General features: G+C 39.3%; 1 non-coding gene across 1 annotated transcript; it reads right to left on the bottom strand.

The window, feature by feature from the left end:
- Positions 1 to 19,796: 19,796 nt before the first annotated feature.
- Positions 19,797 to 19,868, bottom strand: TRNAE-CUC (transfer RNA glutamic acid (anticodon CUC)). Its single transcript has one exon. It is a non-coding gene; the product is annotated as a tRNA-Glu (tRNA).
- Positions 19,869 to 23,578: the final 3,710 nt, after the last annotated feature.

A 23,578-nucleotide genomic window follows, 5' to 3' on the forward strand; every position in this document is an offset into this window, starting at 1 on the left:
CCCCTTGCGGAGCACAGGCTCCGGACGCGCAGGCTCAGTGGCCATGGCTCACGGGACCAGCCGCTCTGCGGCATGTGGAATCTTCCTGGACCGGGGCACGAACCCGTGTCCCCTGCATCGGGAGGTGGACTCTCAACCACTGCGCCACCAGGGAAGCCCAGACAGTATGCTCTTTGACAATGGTCTTAGCAATATCTTTCGGGATATGTCTCCTCAGGCAAGGGAAACAAAAGCAAAACTAAACAAGTGAGACTACATCAAACCAAAAAGCTTCTGAACAGCAAAGGAAGCCATCAACAAAACGAAAAGACAACCTACTAAATGGGAGAAGATATTTGCAAATCATATATTCAATAAGGGGTTAATCATTCAAAATATATAAAGAACACATATAATTCAACAACAAAAAAACAAATGACCCAGTTTAAAAATGAGCAGAGGAGATGAATAAACATTTTTCCAAGAAGACATACAGATGGCCAACAGGCACATGAAAAGATGTTCAACATCACTAATTATTAGGGAATTCAAATCAAAACCACAATGAGATATCACCTCATGCCTGTTAGAATGGCTATTATCAAAAAGGCAAGCAATAACAAGTGTTGGTGAAGATGTGGAGAAAAGGGAACCCTCAGTGTACTTTTGGTGGGACTGTAAATTGGTGCAGCCACTTTGGAAAACAGTGTGGAGGTTCCTCAAAAAATTAAGACTAGAACTAACTACCATATGATCCAGCTATCCCATTTATGGGTATTTATCCAAAGAATACAAAACACTAATTTAAAAAGGTATATGCACCCTATGTTCATTGCAGCATTATTTATAATAGCCAAGATATGAAAACAACCAAAGTGCCCATCAATGAATGAATGGATAAAAAAGATGTGGTATATACAATGGAATATAACTCAGCCATAAAAAAGATGAAATCTCGCCATTTGCACAATATGAATGGACCTTGAGGGTATTATTCTAAGTGAAATAAGTCAGAGAAAAACAAATACTATATGATTTCACTCATTTGTGGAACATTAAAAAAAAACAAAAGAGCAAAAAAAAGAACAAACCTACCAAAGCAAACCAAACACGCAGATACAGAGAAGACAGCAGTGGTTGCCAGAGGGGAAGGGCCAGGCTGTGGTGGGGGAGGGTAAAATGGGTAAAGGGGGTCAACTCTATGGAGACAGATGGAAACAAAATTTTGGTGGCTGTAGTGTATACAGAAGTAGAAATATACTGTTGTACACATGAAACTTACATAACGTTATAAATCTATGTAACCTCAATAAAAAATAATAAATAATCACTTCAAGATAAACCAAAGAAAAGATAATTCTCAACTACATTTGACATTTCAAAGGGCACTGTTAAGAGGAACCACACGGAAGCCTGGGCTTGCGTAAAGAGCTGACGAAGGTTTCAGCACCCTGTCTTCCCCTGTGCTGGCTCCTCTCTCCCTCTCCACCACCTTCCCTTTTCCATGTTTATTCCTTATTCCCCTTCATCCAAATGTACTTACTCTCTGCAAAAGACGACTTTGAAAAAAATCACTGTTGAATATTGAACTTTGATTTTCCTGTCCTTAATATAAAGTTTGGCAGTTTATGCCCTTAGAAGTTTCTCCCTCTCTCAACAAAAGAGCCACAACCAAAGTTATTTTTATTTCCATGTTGCTCTTGGCTCATTTTCTTTTGTGCGTCAGAGACTTTCAAAAGGTTCCCGACTCTAGATCCAAAAAGCTCAAAAAATGATTGAGTACAGGATAAAATATTCCTCTCATCCAGAGGGGAGCCTGAGGTCATAGGTAGGCATTACCAGCAGCTGGGGAAAGAATCCGGGGTTCTGAAGCCCTGAGCAGCAAGACTTTCCAGGACCCACAGTCGCCCACAAGCTTCTGCTCCATCTGCCCGGAACATAACCCAGGACTTTATTTAGCAGATTGGCTCTGGAATGGTCATAATGATTATTAAAATGTTGAAGAGTTTCCCCACGACTGGCAAATACTGCCCCCCACCAAAATACACACCTTGGCCTCCCCAGGTCCTCTCAGGATCCCTGTCCCAAACTCCTTACAATCAAGAGGCAAGGAGACCAGTAGAAAGTCTCCAGGACTCTTCCCCAGTGCTCACAGAGCTGGACATAACCACACTCCACTTTAATTTCCTCTACTGAAAAATAAGGGCATTGAACTGATTCTCTGAGTTGTACTTTGATTGCAATTATGTCAAATTATTTATCCCTGAGGACAAGGACAAGATAGGAATATAACAGTATGAAAAAAGTTCATCTGTTAGGAGGGTGGAATCTGGGGTTATATTTTTCTGATGAGACAGCAGTGCCAAAACCCTGGGTTCAGGATGCCTGGGATGGAACCCCAGGTCTGCCATGGGCTAGTTGTATAATCTCGCTGTGCCTCAAATTATCTCATCTATAAAATGGGGATGGTAGGACTATTACCTACTTCACAGGGTTGTTTTGAGAATAAAATGTACTCATGTTTGTAAAACGCTTAGAATAGTACCTAGCGCACAGTAAGTACCTTTAAGTGTTGATTAAATAAGCAAATCATGTTATTCTGTCCCAGAATGTTTGTTCAATAAATTCAAAAATTAAGCAACTTTCACAACACAAAGGAAAAAAATAACTGTGACAGTATGAAACACTTACATATCCATATACTGTTGTTTAATAACCCAGCACTAAAACATCTGAGATCCAGATTTTACACCGCACTGTGTACTTAGGGAAACTAACACATTGGAAGGCATTTCCACTGCAGCATGAGATTTGATTTGTACCACTCCTTTTCTAATCAGAAGTGTCACAGGCTTATGGGAAATTTAGTTTACAAGTTTCTCATTTTAACCCTGCAAAAACATTCACCCATACCCTGGTGGGAGAATACATTTTATTTTGTGGTGCTAAGACTTAAGGGATTATAAACATAAAACCAGGCCTCGCACAGCTACAGCTTCTCTCGCGGACACAATGACTCAAACTAAGAGTTTAAAGGGCCATATCTTATGTGCTGGGTCCTCTGGCATCAATCTTTAAAAACACCTAGAGTGGAAAAGAAACTGCTACACCTAGCAGCTAGCTTGATCAAAACTCCTTTTAGAGGACTTCCCTGGTGGCGCAGTGGTTAAGAATCTGCCTGCCAATGCAGGGGACACAGGTTTGATCCCTGGTCTGGGAAGATCCCACATGCTGCAGAGCAATTAAGCCCATGCCCCACATCTACTGAGCCTGCGCTCTAGAGCCCATGAGTCACAACTACTGAGCCTGCATGCCACAATTACTGAGCCCGCATGCCACAACTACTGAATCAAGCATGCTTAGAGCCCGAGCTCCAAAACAAGAGAAGCCACAGCAATGAGAAGCCCTAGCACCTCAACGAAGAGTAGCCCCCACTCGCCACAACTAGAGAAAGCCCAAGTGCAGCAACGAAGACCCAATGCAGCCAAGATTAAATAAATAAATAAATTTATATAAAAAAAAGAACATTAAAAAAAAAGCAAGCTCCTTTTAGTTACTAAAAGGCTGCCACAACCTGAGCTCAAGCATAATTTAGAAACATGCTACTGCACTGCTAAGGAGACAAAAGTATTTCATTTTTCTGTTAGAGATTAAGGAGAGGAAACTATCAACAATAACTCCAGGGAATTCCCTGGTGGTCCAGTGGTTAAGACTTAGAGCTCTCACTGCCCAGGGTGCGGGTTCAACCCCTGGTCTGGAAACTAAGATCCCACAAGCTGCCCAGTGTGGCCCAAAAAAACCAAAATCAAAACAAAACCCAAAAAACTCCCTTACCTGTTTCTCCCACTTAATAGCTAAATCTCACAGTACCTTTACACACAAATTTAAATAGCTCACGAGTTTATCCTCATAGAGTAATGTATTAGACCTTTCCTGATGGAGGTAAGATTTACTAAACACAGTCTGGCTACAGCTTTTCAATTTTCTTCTTTAAAAGTGAATTTCTCTAAAGTTATGAGAAGGAACTCAAACTTTGCTTAGTGAGAAAACCAAAGCTTGAATTACAATCATTATCATTAAAATGTTATTAAAACCCTAAAACAAATGAAAAGAGTTTTGTGGAGGGATAGTGGCAATGGTAACACAATAATATGAAAGTACTTAATGACACTGAACATTATACCAAAAAATAGTTAAAATGAGGACTTCCCTGGTGGCGCAGTGGTTAGGAATCCGCCTGCCAATGCAGTGGACATGGGTTTGAGCCCTGGTCTGGGAAGATCCCACATGTCATGGAGCAGCTGGGCCCCTGCGTCACAACTGCTGAGACTGCGCTCTGGTGCCCGCGAGCCACAACTGCTGAGCCCGTGTGTCTAGAGCCCGTGCTCTGCAACAGAAGCAGCCACCGCAGCGAAGAGTGGACCCCACTCTCCACAACTGAGAGGGCCCATGAGCAGCAATGAAGACCCAAGGCAACCAAGAGTAAATAAATAAATTTATTTTTTAAAAAAAAAGTTAAAATGACAAATTTTATGTTATGTGTATCTTAGCACAATAAAAATAAAGTGAAATAAAATAACTAAAATACCCTGTAAGGGCTTCCCTGGTGGCGCAGTGGTTGAGAGTCCGCCTGGCGATGCAGGGGAAAACGGGTTCGTACCCCGGTCCGGGAAGATCCCACATGCCACGGAGCGGCTGGGCCCATGAGCCATGGCCACTGAGCCTGTGCATCTGGAGCCTGTGCTCCACAAAGGGAGAGGCCACAACAGTGAGAGGCCCGCGTACCGCAAAAAAGAAAAAAAACAAAGAAAAAACAAAAAAAAACAACAACCCTGTAAGACTTAAAGGTAAATGAAATTTATAACAAATGATTTTCAATTAAGAAACACATATTTAGTAATCAGACAACTTCTAAGGAGCAGGGTCCCCCACGACCTAGTTGTAAGTGCATCAACAAGCCTAAATGAGTGTTAGACAGCACTTCTCGCCATGGTTCACAAATATTCTGACATCAGGAACAAACATGGTGAAGACACACTTTCCTCAAAGCCATAACTACTCACACTTTTTATATGGATTGTGAATTACACTAGATCCTGAGAAGACAGGCTGGGAGCTCAGACAATTAGTGAAAAGATCCTCAAACAACATTTAAAGGCTGTGTACAAATTCAAGCTAAAAGCCTGTGTACAATTCACTTGTATGTATGTTATCACAAAACATTTAATACGATTAAAAATTTAATAAGAATTTAAGAAATTCTTATTCAAATAGGCAGTGTGTAATTGTGGAGCCTGTTAATAGTTCAAGCTGTAGATTCTTTCCATTCTTTACACTTTCACTGCACCACCATTAACTGGCCATTTAACACAGCACAGAGGACTCTGGACACCTGGTCTCCCCAAAGCCCTGAGAAAGCACTCAAAGGGCGATCTAAACTGTAACAGGCAGGCCTGGCAGATAAAGTTAAGGGAACTCCTCATTCTGGGGAAAAACCTAGCGATAATCAAATGCAGAAACCCTTATGGTCAGTAAGAATCTACTTGCGTTTAGTACTTCACAGAGGAAGTAAAGAAGGCAATAATCGGAGACTAGGAGAGGGAGCAAATATAGGCGTGGCGGTAGCTCTGGACTGATTCTACAAGGGTAGTTCTGAAGGGCTTAACAAAATCCTATTCAAGGCTTGGAGCACCACGCTCTTGGATCTGAGACCTAAGTCCCACATACCTGGAGCTGGAGCGAGAAAAACAAGTCCCTTCACACACGCCCAGCTCCTTGCTCCGCACCTTGCCCTGCCCGACCCCGGCGTCATCACTTCGTGGGCCCCGCATTGGGCAGCTGTGTGGCCACACGCCCGGGACCGTTCATCTGGCGGTCTGGGCTCCAAGCCTCGGAACGCAGCACTTCCTGGTTGGTCCGGGATGCTGGTCCCATCGCGCCCGCCATCCCGGTCATCCCATAGCGCACGCGAGCCCTCGGGCGCGCGAGATGACCTGGGGTCACCGGACACACTGTACTGGGGGCCCCTGCGGCGAGGGAGATGGGCACATCCTGCAGAGGACGCCCCCAACTTCGGCCCGGAGCCAGCGCGGCTCTGCGCGCCACACAGCCGCCCGCCCCGGCAAGAGTGAGCGCCGAAGTTGTCAGCGTCGACTCTGCAGGAACCTGGGACGAAGGCGTGCACAGGAGGACCCCGGAGGCTGCCAGGGAGGCCGCTCCCGCGAGGCCGCACGACGCTGGCGCCCGCCGCCGACGCCACTGCCAACGTTCCGTCCAAGTTGGGCGGGGAGCGGCCAGCTGCCCGAGGCTGGCGGGAGGAGGGACGGAGAGCGAGCGCAGCGGAAACCGGCTCCCGCGGGAGCTCTGCGCGCCCCAGCCGCGGTGCGGCTCCTACCTGTGGGGCGAGGGCGGCCGGCCGCAGGAACCTGCGCGGTGGCGGCGGATTCTCGGGGCTCGGGCGCAGCTGGCACCACTGGAGGCAGGGGAGGAGGGAAGGAAGGAGGGCCTGAGTGAGGACCGCGCCGTCTCCCGGAACTCGGCGCCGGGATTCGCGCTGGCCCGTCAGGGGTGGGGCGAGGCGGTGTCGGTCCGGATGCGTCGCGGCGCAAGCGGGCCGCCATCGCTGGGCAGGAGGTCTCCGGCCGCTGGGCCTCTCTCCTGGTCCATATTTCTGATTCTCTCTTCTCCCAGAGTTTCAGAACTCAACTGCGTTAACCTAGGGAACGTTCACTAGCATTTTTATTATTATTTTCAGGTACTCTTGAGCCGCCAAGGGCCCAGACACTGTTATAGGAGCTTTGCCTAGATTATCTTATCCTCGTCTATCTTAGCTGGTAGCCAGAATTGGTCTATTTTACAAGTAGGGGAGAAGAGCCAAAAAGTGTAGTAACTTGCCTGAGGTGACGCAATTAAGAAGTAGGAGTTTCGTTGATGTCATCCATAAGGTTTCTTCCAACTCCCTGGCGGTAGGTGTTATCACTAATTTACAAGCAAAGGAAACTGGAAACTGAGACTCAGAAAAGTGACGTAACCAGCCTAAGGTCACCCAGTCAAGAACGTAGGAGACTAGAATTTGTGTCTTGATGTCTGAAACTCAAGCCGGGTATAATTCAGAAATCTTAGTATAAAATAATAAACCAGGAGTAAAACATGGAAAATTTCCCATTCCACCCACGGAACTGTCCAAATACAGCGATTTTGATGTCCACTTTGAACAAAGTCTTAAGAAAAAAAAGAACCAGTTGTCATGTGGCTTGACTAGCAGCCATTTTGGAATATAGCTTTGAATATATGCCACTCTAACCTCATTACATAGTGTTGCTTTCTGCCAAAGCCAAAGGAAGCTATTGCCTCCACATACCCCAAACTGTTAATAATGATGGCTTCTTTGAAGCACTTAGTGGATACTGCGCGGCCGAGACTGGCTGAGTTACATAATGTCTTACTGCACACGTGGAACTACATGAAGTGAAAAATATAATATTCCAGTCCAAAGTAGGGTAGGAGAAGTGAAATTATACTGTAGTCTGGAACTCTGTTTTCCTGTAACCTATAGTTGCTCAGCTCTCCCTGGACTACATTTTTCCCTCTTGAGCACATCTTTTCCTAATGATAGAAGAGTCACACTGCCTTCACTCTTTCCTTGTTGACAGAAATGATTGATGTCTTTTGAATCCTATGATACTGACAGAATTTTACAGTTAAACACATGGCCCTCTGAGCAAGCAGGGTATTGCCTAAGAGGACTTTGGCAAGTGTAAGACAAGCATGTTACCAAAAGGCTGAATACCCTTTCCTCCCTTATTTCTCAAGTTTTATTAGTCACAGATGATTTGATAAGTATTATACGCACAAGTAATGCACTCTTACAAGCTTGTCTTTAGAAATTATAACACTTTTGATTGGGAACCAGCAGGCTATAAAATTGCATCCCAAATTCGAAGTGTCATCATTAAAACATTTGGCAATAGGTTTTTCTATTAACTATAATAAGAAATAAAATTATTTAAGTGCCCTCACAGTAATTGAATTTCTGCTTCCCTGAGCTAGAGGAATAAAATAGAAAAAGGCCATATGTTGTTTAGAGATAAACTTAAGCTATGGACTGTCAGATATAAGTTTTATATATAGTATGATTCTTTATGTGATTATTTCTATTGTCCTGAGAGATTTGCTGACAGTTGGTTGTTGTTTTTCCAAATCTTGCATATCTTCAGAGATGTCAAGAAAGAAATGACTATGGAATCCTGTTATAAATCCATCTGGATACATATTTGACATTTTTATCACACAAGTGGTATTCTAAATCCTCTTCAATTTTTATCTTTTCTTCTCAGTATAAAAGTAATATATGCCCATTTTATAATGTTTACATTTATATTTTACAAAAATACAAGGTATTGGAGACTACAGAAAATAATTTTTTAAAATAAAATCACCTATATTCTCCCCTCCACACATACCCATTATTAACATTTTGTTATATTTCCTTTTTGTTTTCTATACATAAAGATTTGTTACAAAATTAAATTAACACCACCTGTACAAACAATGTTGAATCCTGTTTATCTCACTGAATATTTATAAATTGAGTATTTTTTTACCATCACTAAATTAAAAAAAAATTTAGTGGTTGAAGAATATTCTAATTATTTACTTAGAATGTTTTTAGACTTTTAGAATGTTTCCAGACTTTCTAGAAGTTTTAAGTCATTCAGGAGTGAACACTGTGAATACCCATCTTTGTTGAGAATAGGGACCTAAGAATGGAACTACTGGATCAATATTTATAAACATTTTTGAAACTCTGTGAGATGCTGCAAAAATACCTTCCAATATTAAGTATAATCTTGCTTATAATTTGGAAATGTGATGGACCAAAATCATATCTTGTTTTAATCAGCATTTCTTCAATAATCAATAACGATGAAAACTTTTTTCATGTTTATTATTTGTACAATTTACTGAGAATGATCTATTCGTGTCTATTGCCTGTTTTTTCCTATGTGATATTATTGCTGCTCTTGTTAATTTACACTAATGCTTTTAATAGAAACATTATTTATATATGTATTATCTATAGAATAAATAAAATTTACATACCAGTGTGCTCCCCCAGATTTTATCTTGTGGTATATTTTATATGTACGCTGCTGTCCAGATCATCTAGGTCATTTTTGGATACCCAGCATCCGTCATCTCTTCTAATAATTCCATTTTCTTATAGAGAATTATCTCTACCCAAATGTGTATAGTCTCAGCAAAAGGATAATTTGAGGCAGCAATCTCCAAGACAAAAGGCAGATCCTTCCTCTCTATTCCCACCACCAGTTCATTTATCCTGTAGGTCAGGTGGACTGAATCCCAAGGAATGAGAGAGTGGGTAGTGTCTGGGGTCGGGCTCACTGAACAGAGGCAGTAGCAGCTTCAGCAGCAGCTTTACCCTGACCAGGGTGGCCCAGTCAGAGACAATTCCCCACTTTCTGATTTGTTTGTTTTTAACCTTATGGCACTTCCTTTGTAACTATTGGTTCCAGTCTTGTCTCCCAGCCTTGCCTTGAGTCTTTGAGCCCCTGGGGCCCTTTTCCTTCAGATAGCAAGAGTCTGCATCCATTGCTTGTCTCTTGATAACCCTCACTAACATAACTTGTGTGACTTCTATATCATTCCATCCACCTAACAGTCCCCTGATTAGCACTTCATTTATTCATTATGAATCCTAATTAACTAATCACAGTACACATGCTACTCTGGAAACTCAAGAGTATGAAGCAGGATATTTTATCCTCGGTCACCTGCTGACATAAATCATTTTAGCCATCATAACAGTGATGGAATGAAAGACGAGAATAATGTGATTATCAAGGCTTAAAAAAAAAAAAATGACAGTGGTTAGGACCAGAACTCTCAAGAGAGAACGAGGAACAGAGTGGATATTGCTAAGGTGTACGGAAGCATTGTAACTCTCGATCTTCATTTTAGCTTCCTGCAGACCATTCATCCATTTCATGATTTCTCCCAACAACACTCAGTTTGTGGGCTGTCTACCATGTGACTCTTTAAAAAGGGGCCGCACTGATGCCTACAACCGGAGCTGAAACATCAGAGGTAATCTTCTCAGTTACCCTTAGCCAGTCCCTTTGAAGTGTTTTCATATCCAAAGACCCAAAAGGATCCAACTGCCCTAACTGTCAGTAGGTAAGTCTAAAACCTTGTTTAAAATATCTTTATATCTTCAATGTTTATATATCTTTTAAAATTGTATTCATTATCATGGATTTGTACATTTATAAAAGCATGATTATTAAGTGAGAAAACATGCAAAATCATTTAAAAGAGTGAATATTTGTTTAGCGTGATACAATTGTATGTCCGTTGGTTGCTACAATTGTATTCAAGTAACTATAAAAGCAACTGTAATCGGTTCCCCCCAAATCCATAAATTGCACAGTAAAAAAATGATGTCAAGGAAGTATTGCTTTGTGACTCCATAATAAAGAAAAACATGTTTTTCAAAGCTAACATGTTTTATACAAACATATCTATGTATTTTTAACTTTTAAACTTAACATCAAGTATAAAGTTTCATTCATTCATACATTATAAAAACCCACTATGTTGCAGGTACTGTTTTAGTAGCTGCAGCATAGTGGGTTTTTATAATGTTAAGTTTAAAAGAAGGTACTACATGAATAAGACAAATGAAGCGTCTGCTTTTCTGTAGGAGGACAGACTGAAATATGTAGGAGATGAAAGGTACTATGAAGAAATATAAACCAGGGTAAAGGAAAAGACAAGGGCTTCCAGAATGAGGTTGAGGGAAGCTGACAGAGAAAAGCATTATCAGGCTTCTCTGATAAGGTGACACCAGAGCAGAAGAAAAGAAGCAAGTCTTGCAGATGTCTGGAGGAAGAGCATCAACCTCATGGTTGTACAAAGGCCATGAAGTAGAAATATATTTGATATTTTCCAGGGAAGAGTAAGGAGGGAGAGGTGAATTGAGTGGCGTGAGCAGGGAGAAAAATGATAGAAAATGGAGTCAGAGGGGTGGCAGGGTGCAGGTTCCTAAGAGGAAGGGGTTTGAATTGAATGTTTTGTTTTACTTTATTGAAGTATAGTTGATTTACAATGTCATGTTAGTTTCAGGTGTACAGCATAGTGATTCATATATATATATATTCTATGTATATTCAGATATATATATATATTCTACGTATATTCAGATATATATATATATATATATATATATATATTCTTTTTCAGATTCTTTTCTCATATAGGCCATTACAGAGTACTAAGTAGAGTTCCCTGTGCTATACAGTAGGTCCTTGTTGCTTATCTATTTTATATATAGTAGTGTGTATATGTGGAATTTAATGTTGATTAATACGAAAATCTTGAGGCGGAAGAGGGACACAGTGTGACTTTTGTTTTAGAAGGAGCACACCTACTGCCATCTGGAGACTAGACTGCATGGGGGTGAGGATAGAAGCATGAAGACCAAGGAGCAGTCCAAGGAAGGATGGACTGGAGTGAGAGTCATGGAGGTGTTGGAAGGGATCAGATTCTGCATCTTGGTGTAGATAGGAAAGAAACCAATATTCAGGAAAACCAAGGAAGGAAAATCAAATATTAAGGAGGAGCCTTACTCGACAAGGGCATTAGTTATTCCCTGACCATACAAAATTCCTGGGGAGATGAATTAGTGAAGGCATCAGTGGCATCCAATTAGTAGCATTATTGCTACATTTTTTTCAGTTTATTTTATTTTTTACAAAATTTTATTAGAGTATAGTTGATTTCCAATGTTGTGTTAGTGTCAGAAAAGTGATTCAGTTATTAATATATTCGTTCTTTTTCATATTATTTACCCATACAGGTTATTACAGAATATTGAGTAGAGTTCTCTGTACTGTTGCATTTTTTATCTTCACTTGGGCAAATGCCCTATTTGTTTATGAAATGTAAGTTTGATTTATTGCAGTTTTGCCCTGTGGAACTCAGTTCTACCACCCTTTAGACCAGTTCCTACACCATACATATTCCCATTTCAAAATTAAAGACAGATTTCTTTCCCATCAAGTTTTGACTCAGCCTTTGCCCAAATAAACATGCAACAAATCCAGCTTTTCACATCATAAGTGCAGTGCTGGTTGAAATCAGATATTATACCTATAGTCTCAAAAGCATCTAGCTTCAGACTCTATTACACATTAGCATTCTTTGCATTTTCCAATTTAAATGTTTCCACAAACATTTGTTTGGTTTTACACTTTCTTAGTTCAGTTTAGATTTAGAAATTTATGTTTGTTATACCAGCAAATGTTTTTACTTAGAATAAAAGAATAAAAATAGAAGGACATATTATAAAAGGTTTCTTTAATGATAATAGAGTGGCAAAACTTCCCAGGATGAGAGCCACTTGGGTCCCTGCCTGTGTGCCTTCTAATCTTTTAGAACTTCCAGAGAATTATGGAAGTGTTTTCTTGGCAAACATTTGCTAACAGCTAAGGGGTTTGGAAAACATTATCATTTGCCTGCATCACTTTTTATTTTCCAGTAGAAATGTAATCATATGGACATTCACACTAAATTTCACACTTGTATAATCTGTCGCACTAAAGGTGCACTTTCAAATTCATGCCTTAGGGCTTCCCTGGTGGCACAGTGGTTGAGAGTCCGCCTGCTGATGCAGGGGATGCGGGTTCGTGCCCCGGTCTGGGAGGATCCCACCTGCCACGGGGCGGCTGGGCCCGTGCGGCTGGGCCCGTGAGCCATGGCCGCTGAGCCTGCGCATCCGGAGCCTGTGCTCCGCAGTAGGAGGGGCCAAGGCAGTGAGAGGCCCGCGTACGGCAAAAAAAAAAAAAATAATAATTCATGCCTTAGTCTAGTTTGTAAGCCTGTAGAGACTGTCCTACCCTCACACCCAGATACAGCAAAAGCGTCTCTCAGAAACCTCTCAGCTTCAGTTGAGCTCTGGGTGTTTCCAGGATGCAGAACCCTCTGCAAGAACAAAGTGGAAAAAAAAGAAAAAATATATATTTTACACACACACACATATATACATACATATATTATTTCTTTAGTGGGACAATCTATTTGACTTACATGCTCACTTTGAATTATAGACCCTCTGCCCAAAGATGTGACTTCATTATCCTTTTAACAACAAAAATTCAGGGAACAAATTTCAGAATTATCAGTCCTTAACCCCGACATATCATCAAAAATATTTTTCAATTCTTTACTCATCTTATATTCACCACCGCACATGCACATGTCCACAAGTTCCAAAACCCTTAGGACCAGATGAATTTAGGATATTCAGAATTTTATGAATTTTGGAAAATTATATATTATGTAATTATGTTATATTATAATCATATATAATACCCCCAGTGAGGCTTGGGGCAGCACCCCATAATTAAATACCCTCATATTTCTGCAGCAAAAGACATGAACAGACACACTGTATGGAAAAATAAAAACTGTAAATAGCCTCGAATCAATTCAGGTCCGATTTTCCTGTGCAGTGAGTTCGGAAGAAAACTTGGTTTTCAGAACTTTTTTGATTTTAGAATTTTGGATAGGGCATCACAGACCTGAATTAAAACAGAATGGAGTAGACCCTGGAGACAAGGAAGAACACTTTAAAACCCTTTTCCCTACCCCCTCCCAATTCATTCAATATCTTAGAGCACAATATTTTTTTTGCCAGCTAATCAGATTCATTGTATTTTTTTTTAAACGACTGTATTTAGCAAATAGATTCAAAACCCATTTGAAAGTAATTTTGGGGAAGATTTTTTAATTGAATAAAAAATCTCTATTTCCAAGCTTTTTAAGGTGGACAGATACGAGAATTTTTATAGATGACACATATTTTCCAAAGTCAATCAGTTACGAAGGAAGCACTTCCAAAGGTCTGCTGTCATTATGCCCTTCGCCATGGCCCAAGTTTCCTTCAAAAGCAGAAACTCTCTCCTTTGTTATTAAAGTGACACTCCTATTATGAAGACAATATTAATTTTAAATTCTGTTTTACTGTCACAGAATTGATAGACACTTGTTATCATAGAAAAGACAGAGTGTGGAACACTAATGTTTTTGGAAAATAAAGTGTGTCATTCCTTTAACATACTCAGCCATGATAAAACCAGTAACCTTGTCTGCGATACAGAATGTTTGCATCATTACTCATCATCTCTGCCAAGAACAGTGAATAGTTTGCTATAGTCTAAAGGTCTTATTTTTATACCATTATCTATGTCAGTAGATATAGTATCTATATCTATAGCAATTTGCACACTTTTAGCTTCACCTTATTTGCTGCAAGAACTTCTTGCCTCTGAATGATGCAATGAATAAATTTATTTTAAAGCTGTCTGCATTTTTATCCCAGAATCCAAATTTTATTCCAGCCAAAGCAACTCTTCCATCAGTGGTGACATTGTCACAATTTTTCCATGAAACATTGTTTTTGTTATGAAATTCATATATGCTGATAATATATTTTGTCCTTCAGTACATCTTTGCTTTATTCAGTAGCTTTCAGCCCTATAAGAGCAACACATCCTTTTTATTGTTGTAACATCCTCTTTATTATCTTGAAGTGGAATTAATTCATAATTTCACAAAATACAAATATGTATTGAAAATAAAGGAGAAATGAGAGAAAGTAAATTATAAAAGAGTAGAGTATCTCTCAACATGTAAAATTCTCAAACAAACCACACTGGAAGACATAATAAGAGGGATAGATGTTTTTATTCCCTATAATGAATATAGGTCTTTTAAAAGACAAATTTCCACCTAATTATTGTCTACATCATTGTTTCTCAAATTTCAATGTGCATACAAATCACCTGTGGCTTGTGTTAAAATGTGGATTCTGATTTCACATGTCTGGAGTGGGCATTTCTAGCAAGCTTGTGATTCTGAAGCTGCTGGTCTACCTAAAGCTGGACACTTTGAGTAGAGAGGGTCAACACATTTCTTTATATTGATATTTGAATGTGACAGTTAAATTGTCAGCTGATAAAGGTGTTGCCACCAGTGACTTAATCTTCCAAATGCCTTCAAATCAATTCAGGTCAGGTTTTGCTGCCAAGTGAGTTATGAACAATCCGTTCGTGATTGTTGAATGAACAAGAATTGTTTGTGAACAACTCTTAGCAAAGTTCCAAAGAACAATTTTCCCTCAATGTACACTAGTTACATTCTCCAAAAATGCAGTCTATATGAAAAGTATACAAACAATATTATGAACTTCTACGTAAAACAGAGTTGGTTCTAGGCTCAGATACTCAGCAGAGATTTTTACTTACTTGAGTGTCCAATAAGACCTTTGGAGGTTGTGTGGGATCAGGGACAATTGTTCAGTGTACAAGACCATTCCATGAATAACAGATCTCTAGCATCGCTGGCCTCCACTCACTAAATGCCCGTAAGTGCCCCCCAGTCACTGTGTTGGTCAAGAATACACCCCACTTCCAAAATGTTCCAGTGGGACAGTATAACCTCTGCTGATTGCCACTGCTTAAGTGAAACAGGAAAATTACTTCTAGTATTTAATTAAAGCAGAATCCAACATAAGCCCAGACACTGTAGAAATATTCATTCTTTCCTCCAACTGTATAGAAAGGCTCCCATGCTGAAAAACTTGTTCTAACACTTGTTTCTTAAATTCTTCCAAAATATGATTTATGCATCTTCCACAATTATTTGCTGACATTTGGTTGCCATATTTTTTTCCTCACATTATTTTAATTATTTTTACTTGAAGAAAAACTTGAGGAAGGATGCCTGTGTCTACCAAAATATTTTGTTAAGACTTAACTCCCTTCTTATTTTTAAAAATAAAAATAAATAAAAATGTAACATTTTCTCCCTGCTCTGCAGGGAATTGTAAGAGTAGTTGTTTCCTCTGAGTTGTACAGTTTAATATTTGCTCTTAAAGTAAATCAATTAGATTTCAATAAAAAAATTTTTAATTAAATTAAAAATATAAATATATTTAGCCCCAAACAATTTGCTCTTAGAAATTCTGATTTGCAGGCACTAAACAGAAATAAATCGTAATCAGAGTGTGTCTTACATTATTCTTTTGGTTGGTCACTATAAAATGATTTCTACAGACTTGAACCCTATGAAAATATATTGATTAATATATAACATATACAGGAACTTCCCTGGTGGTCCGGTGGTTAAGAATCCACCTTCCAATGCAGGGGACACGGGTTCGATCCCTGGTTAGGGAGCTAAGATCCCACATGCGGGATGGGGGGTGACAACCAGGCCCGTGGGTTCTGGACCCCGTGCACCACAACTAGAGAGAAGCCCACACGCTGCTAGGAAAGATCCTGCGTGCCACAGCTAAGACCCAACGCAGCCAAATAAATAAATAAATATTTAAATATACATATATATATGACATACACAAACTAAGGAATCTTGTCTCATAACTTTATTTACAAATCCAGAACTTAACAAATCTGTTAGGCTAGCACCTATGAAAGATTGACTTTTTTTTGTTTTTTTAATATTTATTTATTTTGGCTGCTTCGGGTCTTAGTTGTGGCATGCGGGATCTTCGTTGCAGCATGTGGGATCTTTTTCTTGCGGACTTCTTAGTTGCAGCATGCAGACTCTTAGTTGCGGCATGCATGCAGGATCTAGTTCCCTGACCATGGATCGAACCCAGGCCACCTGCATTGGGAGTGTGGAGTCCCACCCACTGGACCACCAGGGAAGCCCCAAGAAAGATTAACTTTTGTAATGAATATTGAAACGCAGTTGAGCTTCAATAGCTGTAAGTGAGGAATATGTTACTTTCTTTTTTATCCCTTTTGGGTATTGTTTTCATGCAATTTAGCTCTGTAGACCAATTACTGCATATGAATAGTAAGCAATGTAATTTTATAGTTTTACACAAATTACATGTGTATCACCAAAATTTTGTATATACACATTGAAGACAAAATGAACGAGTTAAGATATGTTCAAAGAAATAGAGGAAAAGAAAGGCTAAATCTTCAGTTTTCTAAATTGAGAAATCATACACTTGTAGGAAGTAGATGAGCCAAAAGGAGGGGATGAGGAAAAAAGAAGACAAAGATTTAAAAAGTGACAATTGTTTTAGGAATAAAGCATATAGATGGCGTAGGGTTTTCCTGTCACAGATGATGGATCTGTGGCCCACAGGCAAGACAGAATGGCGACATCACTGCAGTTCTCGTTCTGGTAAAAGGATGTCGCCATTCTGCCTTGCCTTGTGGGCCACAGTTCCGTCAGCTGTGACAGGAAAACAAACTTTCACAATTTCTTTGCAATAAAAGAGATCTGCTATTCAGGATTTAATTTTGACCCACAGGAACTAGTTGGTAACATAGTAATGAGGAAAATCTTGACAGAAAATGTCTAGTGTCTATTTTTTTCAATTTTTAAAATTATGAAATACATGTAACATCAAATTTACCATCTTAACTATTTTTAAGTGTACAGTTCAGTGGCATTAAATACATTCACATGGTTGTGCAACCACCACCCCCATCCATACAAATAACTCTTTTCATCTTGCAAACCTGAAAATCTACACCTATTAAACAGTAACTCTCCTTTTTTTCCTTCCCCCAGCCTCTGGCAACCACCATTTCATTTTCTGACTTTATGATTTTTGACTGCTCTACATACTTTATATAAGTGGAATCACACAGCATTTTGTCTTTTTGTGTTTGGCTTATTTCACTTAGCATAATGTTCTTTAGGTTCATCCATATTGTAGCATATTGCAGAATTTCCTTCCTATTTAAGACGGAATAGTATTCCACTATATGTATATGCCACATTTTGTTTTTCCATTCATCAGTCAATGGACCCTTGGATTGCTCCACGTTTTAGCCATTGTGAATAATGCTGCTATGAACATGGCTGTACAAATATCTCTTTGAGACCCTTTTTCCAATTCTCTTGGGTATATACTCAGAAGTGGAATTTCTAGATCGTATGATAATTCTGTTTTTAATTTTTTGAGGAAATCATAATGTTTTCCACAGTGGCTATTCTATTTTACATTCCCACCAGCAGTGCACAGGGTTTCAGTCTCTCCACATCCTCACCAACACTTGTTATTTTCTGTTTTTTCGAAAGTAGCCATCCTAATGGTTGTGGGTTGCTATCTGGTTGTAGCTTTGTTTTGCATTTTCCTAATGATTAGTGATGTTGAGCATCTTTCCATGTGCTTATTGTCCATTTGCATATCTTCTTTGGAGAAATGTTTGTTGAAGTTCTTTGTTTATGTTTGAATTGGGTTTGTTGGTTTTTTGTTGTTGTTGTTGTGGAGTTTTAGAAGTCCTCTCTATAGTCTGGATATTATTCCCTGATCAAATATATAGTTTGCAAATAATTTCTCCCATTCTGTGGGTTGCCTTTTTACTCTATAGATAGTGTCTTTCAACGCATAATTTTTTTTTTAATTTGCAGGAAGTCCAATTTGTCTACTTTGTCATTTGTTACCTGTGCCTTTAGTGTTATATCTAAGAAATCATTGCCAAATCCTATATTATGAAGATTTTGTCTTATTTATTCTCCCAAGACTTTCTTTTTTTTTTAAGATTCTATAATTTATTTTTTATTTATTTACTTATTTTTGGCTGCATTGGTTCTTCATTGGTACACGCGAGCTTTCTCTAGTTGCAGCTAGCGGGGGCTACTCTTCATTGCGGTGCGCAGGCCTCTCACTGCGGTGGCCTCTCTTGTTGCGGAGCATGGGCCTTAAGCACACAGGCTTCAATTGTTGTGGCGCATGGGCTCAGTAGTTGTGGCTCGCAGGCTCTAGAGTGCAGGCTCAGTAGTTGTGGCGCACGGGCTTACTTGCTCCGCGGCATGTGGGACCTTCCTGGACCAGGACTCGAACCCGTGTCCCCTGCATTGGCAGGTGGATTCTTAACCACGGCGGCACCAGGGGAGGGCTCCCAAGAATTTCATTGTTTTAGGTCTTAACTTAGGTCCTTGATCCACTTTGAATTCATTTTTGTTTATGGTGTTACATAAGGGTCCAGCTTCATTCTTTAGCATGTGGATATCCAGTTGTCCCAGCACCATTTTTTGAAGAGATTGTCCTTTCCCCATTAAATGGTCTTGGCATCCTTTTCAAAAATCATTTGACCATATGCGTAAGGGTTTATTTCTGGACTCTCCATTCCATTCCATTGGTGCATATGTCTATCTGTGTGCCAGTACCACGCTTGATTTTGGTTATTGTAGCTCTTAATAGTAAGCTTTGAAATCAGGAAACGTGAGTCCTCCAGTTTTGTTCTTCTCTTTCAGTATTGTTTTGGCTATTCAGGGTCCCTTGAGATTCCATATGAATTTTAGGATTGGTTCTTCTATTTCTGGAAAAAAAATCATTATTGGGATTTTGATTTTTTTTTTTTTTTTTTTTTTTTTTTGTGGTACGCGGGCCTCTCACTGCCATGGCCTCTGAGCACAGGCTCCGGACGTGCAGGCCCAGTGGCCATGGCCCATGGGCCCAGCCGCTCCATGACACGTGGGACCCTCTCGGACCGGGGCACGAACACGCGTCCCCTGCATCGGCAGGCAGACTCCCAACCACAGCGCCACCAGAGAAGCCCCATTATTGGGATTTTGATAGAGATTGCATTGAATCACATTGGGTAGTATTGACATTTTAATGTTAATTCTTCTAATCCATGAACATGGGATGTCTTTCCATTTACTTATGTCTTCTTTAATTTTTTTCAGTAACATTTTTTAATAATTTTTTTTTGACCATGCTTTGTAGCTCATGGGATCTTTAGTTCCCTGAACAGGGATTGAACCTGGGCCACAGCAGTGAGAGTGCTGAGTCTTAACCACTGGACCACCAGGGAATTCCCATCAGCAACGTTTAATAGTTTTCACTGTACATATCTTTCACCTCCTTGGTTAAGCTAATTACTAAGTATTTTATTATTTTTGATGTTATTATATGTGGAGTTATTTTCTTAATTTTCTTTTGACATTGTTCATGTATAGAAATGCAGCTTATTTTTTATGATAAAAACGTACACTTTATTTTTTTTAATTTTTATTTTATATTGGGCTATAGTTGATTTAAAATGTGTTAGTTTCACGTGTACAGCAAAGTGATTCAATTATACATACACATATGTCTATTCTTTTTCAAACTCTTTTCCCATTGTTATTACAAAATATCGAGCAAAAGGACCTATACAGCAGGTCCTTGTTGGTTATCTATTTTAAATATAGTAGTATGTATATGTCAATCTCAAATTCCCAATTTATCCCTCCTCCCACCCCACCTTTCCCCTTTGGGAACCATAAGTTTGTTTTCTATGTCTGTGAGTCTGTTTCTGTTTTGTAAATAAGTTCATTTGTATCATTTTTTTAGATTCGTCATATAAGTGATATCATATGATATTTTCTTTCTCTCTCTGACTTACTTCTTAGTATGATAATCTCCAGGTCAATCCATGCTGCTGCAGATGGGAAATGCAATTTATTTTTGTGTGTTGACTTTGTACCCTATAACTTTGGTAAATACACTTATTAGTTCTAACGACTATTTTGTGGAGTCCTTAGGGTTTTCTACACATAAGATTATATCATCTGCAAACAGAGATAATTTTTTACTTCTTCCTTTCCAACTTGTATGCCTTTTATTTCTTTTTCTTACCCAATTGCTCTGGCTAAAATTTCCAGTACTATGTTAAATAGAAGTGGTGAAAGTGGGCATCCTTGCCTTGTTCCTAATCTTAGAGGAAAAGCTTTCAGTCTTTCACCATTGTGTATGATGTTTGCTGTTTCATATATGAAACATATCTTTTCATATACAGCTGACACTTGAACAACATGGGTTTGAACTGTGTGGGTCCACTTATACACACATTGTTTTCCAATAAGTACATACTGTGATACTACACGGTTCACAGTTGGTTGAATCCGTGTGTACAGAACTGTGGATGCCGAGGGTTGACTGTAAAGTTATGCACAGATTTTCAACTGTGCAGGGGGTTGGTGCCCCTAACCCCCTTGCTGTTCAAGAGTCAAGTGTATAATTTTTCTTTTGTTGAGGTAGTTTCCTTCTATTCCTATGTTGTTGTGTTTTTATGATAAAAGGGTGTCGAATTATGTCAAATGTTTTTCTGCATCAGTTGAGATGATTAAGTTGGGTTTTTCCCTTATTTTATTGATGTAGTGTATTACATTGATCGATTTTCATATGTTGAACAATCCTTGCATTCCAGGAATAAATCCCACTTGGTCATAGTGTATAATCCTTTTAATATGCTGTTGAATTCTGTTTGCTAGTATTTTGTTAAAGATTTTTGCATAAATGTTCATATGGGATATTGGTCTGTAGTTTCCTTTTCTTGTAATGCCTTTGTCTGGCTTTGGTATCAGATTTATGCTGGCCTCATAGAATGAGTTAGGAAGTGTTTCTTCTTCTTCAGTTTTTTGGAAAAGTTTGGGAAGGATTGGTATTAACTCTTCTTTAAATGTTTGGTAGCATTCACCAGTGAAGCCATCAGGTCCAGGACTTTTCTTTTTGGGGAGATTTTTGATTACTGATTCAATCTCCTTATTAGTCTTGGGTCTATTCAGATTTTCTGTTTCTTTGTGATTTAGTCTTGGTAGGTTTTGTGTTTCTAGGAATTTGTCCACTTCATCTAGGTTATCCAATTTTTTGACATGCAATTGTTCTTAGTGCTCTCTTATCTCTGTAGAATCAATAGTAATGTCCCCACTTGCATCTCTAATTAGGTAATTTGAGTCTTCCTCTTTTTTTCTTAATCCAGCTAAAGTTTTGTCAATTTTGTTGATCTTTTCAAAGAAGCAACAATTAGTTTCATTGATTTTATCTATTGTTCTTTTATTCTCTATTCCACTTATCTCTGCTCTAATCTTCATTTCTCTCCTTCTGCTGGCTTTGGGTTTATTTTGTTATTTACTATTTCCTTAGATTTTAAAGTTATGTTGTTGATTTGAGATCAGAAATTGTCTACTTTTTTCTTAGCATTTACAGTAGCCAAAAATGAGAACCCTGAGCCTACTCACACACAAACTCTAAACATTAGAAAAGCAGATTTCAAAAAATATTTAGAGAAATCTTGACATGATTGCATAGCAAGAGACTCTTCAAGGAATGTTCCTGGAGTTTCCTAGCCCTCTAAAGTACAGATAGAAAAGATAGAAAGAGGGAACCAAAATCAAAAAGGTAAGAATTTTATTAAAAGGACTCAAGCTCTGATTAAGTGGAGAATCATGACAAATACTAAGTTCAACTTTAAAAGACTATTTTATAGGGACTTTCCTGGTGATGAAGTGGTTAAGAATCCTCCTGCCAATGCAGGGGACACATGTTCGATCCCTCGTCTGGGAAGATCCCACATGCCACAGAGCAACTAAGCCCGTGTGCCACAACAACTGAGCCTGCACTCTAGAGCCCGCAAGCCACAACCACTGACCCCATGCGCCGCAACTACTGAGCCTGCATGCTGCAACTACTGAAGCCCACGTGCCTAGAGCTTATGCTCCACAACAAGAGAAGCCACCGCAATGAGAAGCCCGCGCACACTGCAACAAAGGGTAGCCCCTGCTCGCCGCAACTAGAGAAAGCCTGTGTACAGCAACGAAGACCCAACGCAGCCAAAAAGAAAGACTATTTTATAAAGCAATGGTTGGAACAAGAAATAGGAGGAAGAAGAGATGAAGCCAGTAGAGATGCAAAAAGAAAGCAGAAGTATTTAATTTCCATTTTAGCCTGTCTTTATCAAAGGGAGTAACTTTCAAGCTAAAAAATTGAGAACAACCACAAAGGTTAAGGCTAAGATAAGTGAAGGATCAGATAGGAAGAGAACTCTTAGCTCTTAAGTTTTGGATTCTAAACACAGATGCTTGACATTCCAGTTCACTAAAAACATTGTAGATGCAATTGCAGAATCTGTGCTTGGTACCATTTGCAGAGTCATGGAGAAGATGAAAATCACCAGAACACTGGAAAACAAAAACTGATATCCAAGTTTTCAGCAAGAAAGAAAATGTAACTCAACAAAGAAAGTGTGCTTTGGCATACTGATTGTACTTGATATTATAGATGTGGGTCCCATCTAAGTCCACTAATTCCTCTTAACCATTTTAGAATATCTGCAACTGGCCCATACAGATAATATTTCTACTAGTTTAACAAATATTTATTAAGGGCTGCCTTTTATTTTTAACCTTGTAACTTTTGCATGTAATCCATACTCATAAACAGGAGGGCCACAAACATTTTTAAACTGCGGATTAAATCATTTCAAAGGGTTGTCAAAAAGAGGAATAAGTTTTTATTATGTGAACATGGTTCCCCAATGCCACAGTGGCCTCCTTCCAGCGGGCTGCACTGAATAGGGTAGCATTACAGGAGTGCAAGACACGTGATATTGTTCTGTGAGTATTTCAGGATGAGAAGTTTGTTCAGAGGACAACAGAGCACCATAAGAAGGCCCCAGAGGTAGGTTTAGTGTTGGAGCTAATGAGGCAAAAAAAAATAAAACCACACCAGAGTATGAATAACCAGTACATTTGCAGTTGGGGA

Source organism: Phocoena phocoena, chromosome 4 (assembly GCF_963924675.1).
Source record: "Phocoena phocoena chromosome 4, mPhoPho1.1, whole genome shotgun sequence".
Classification (NCBI taxonomy): domain Eukaryota; kingdom Metazoa; phylum Chordata; class Mammalia; order Artiodactyla; family Phocoenidae; genus Phocoena; species Phocoena phocoena.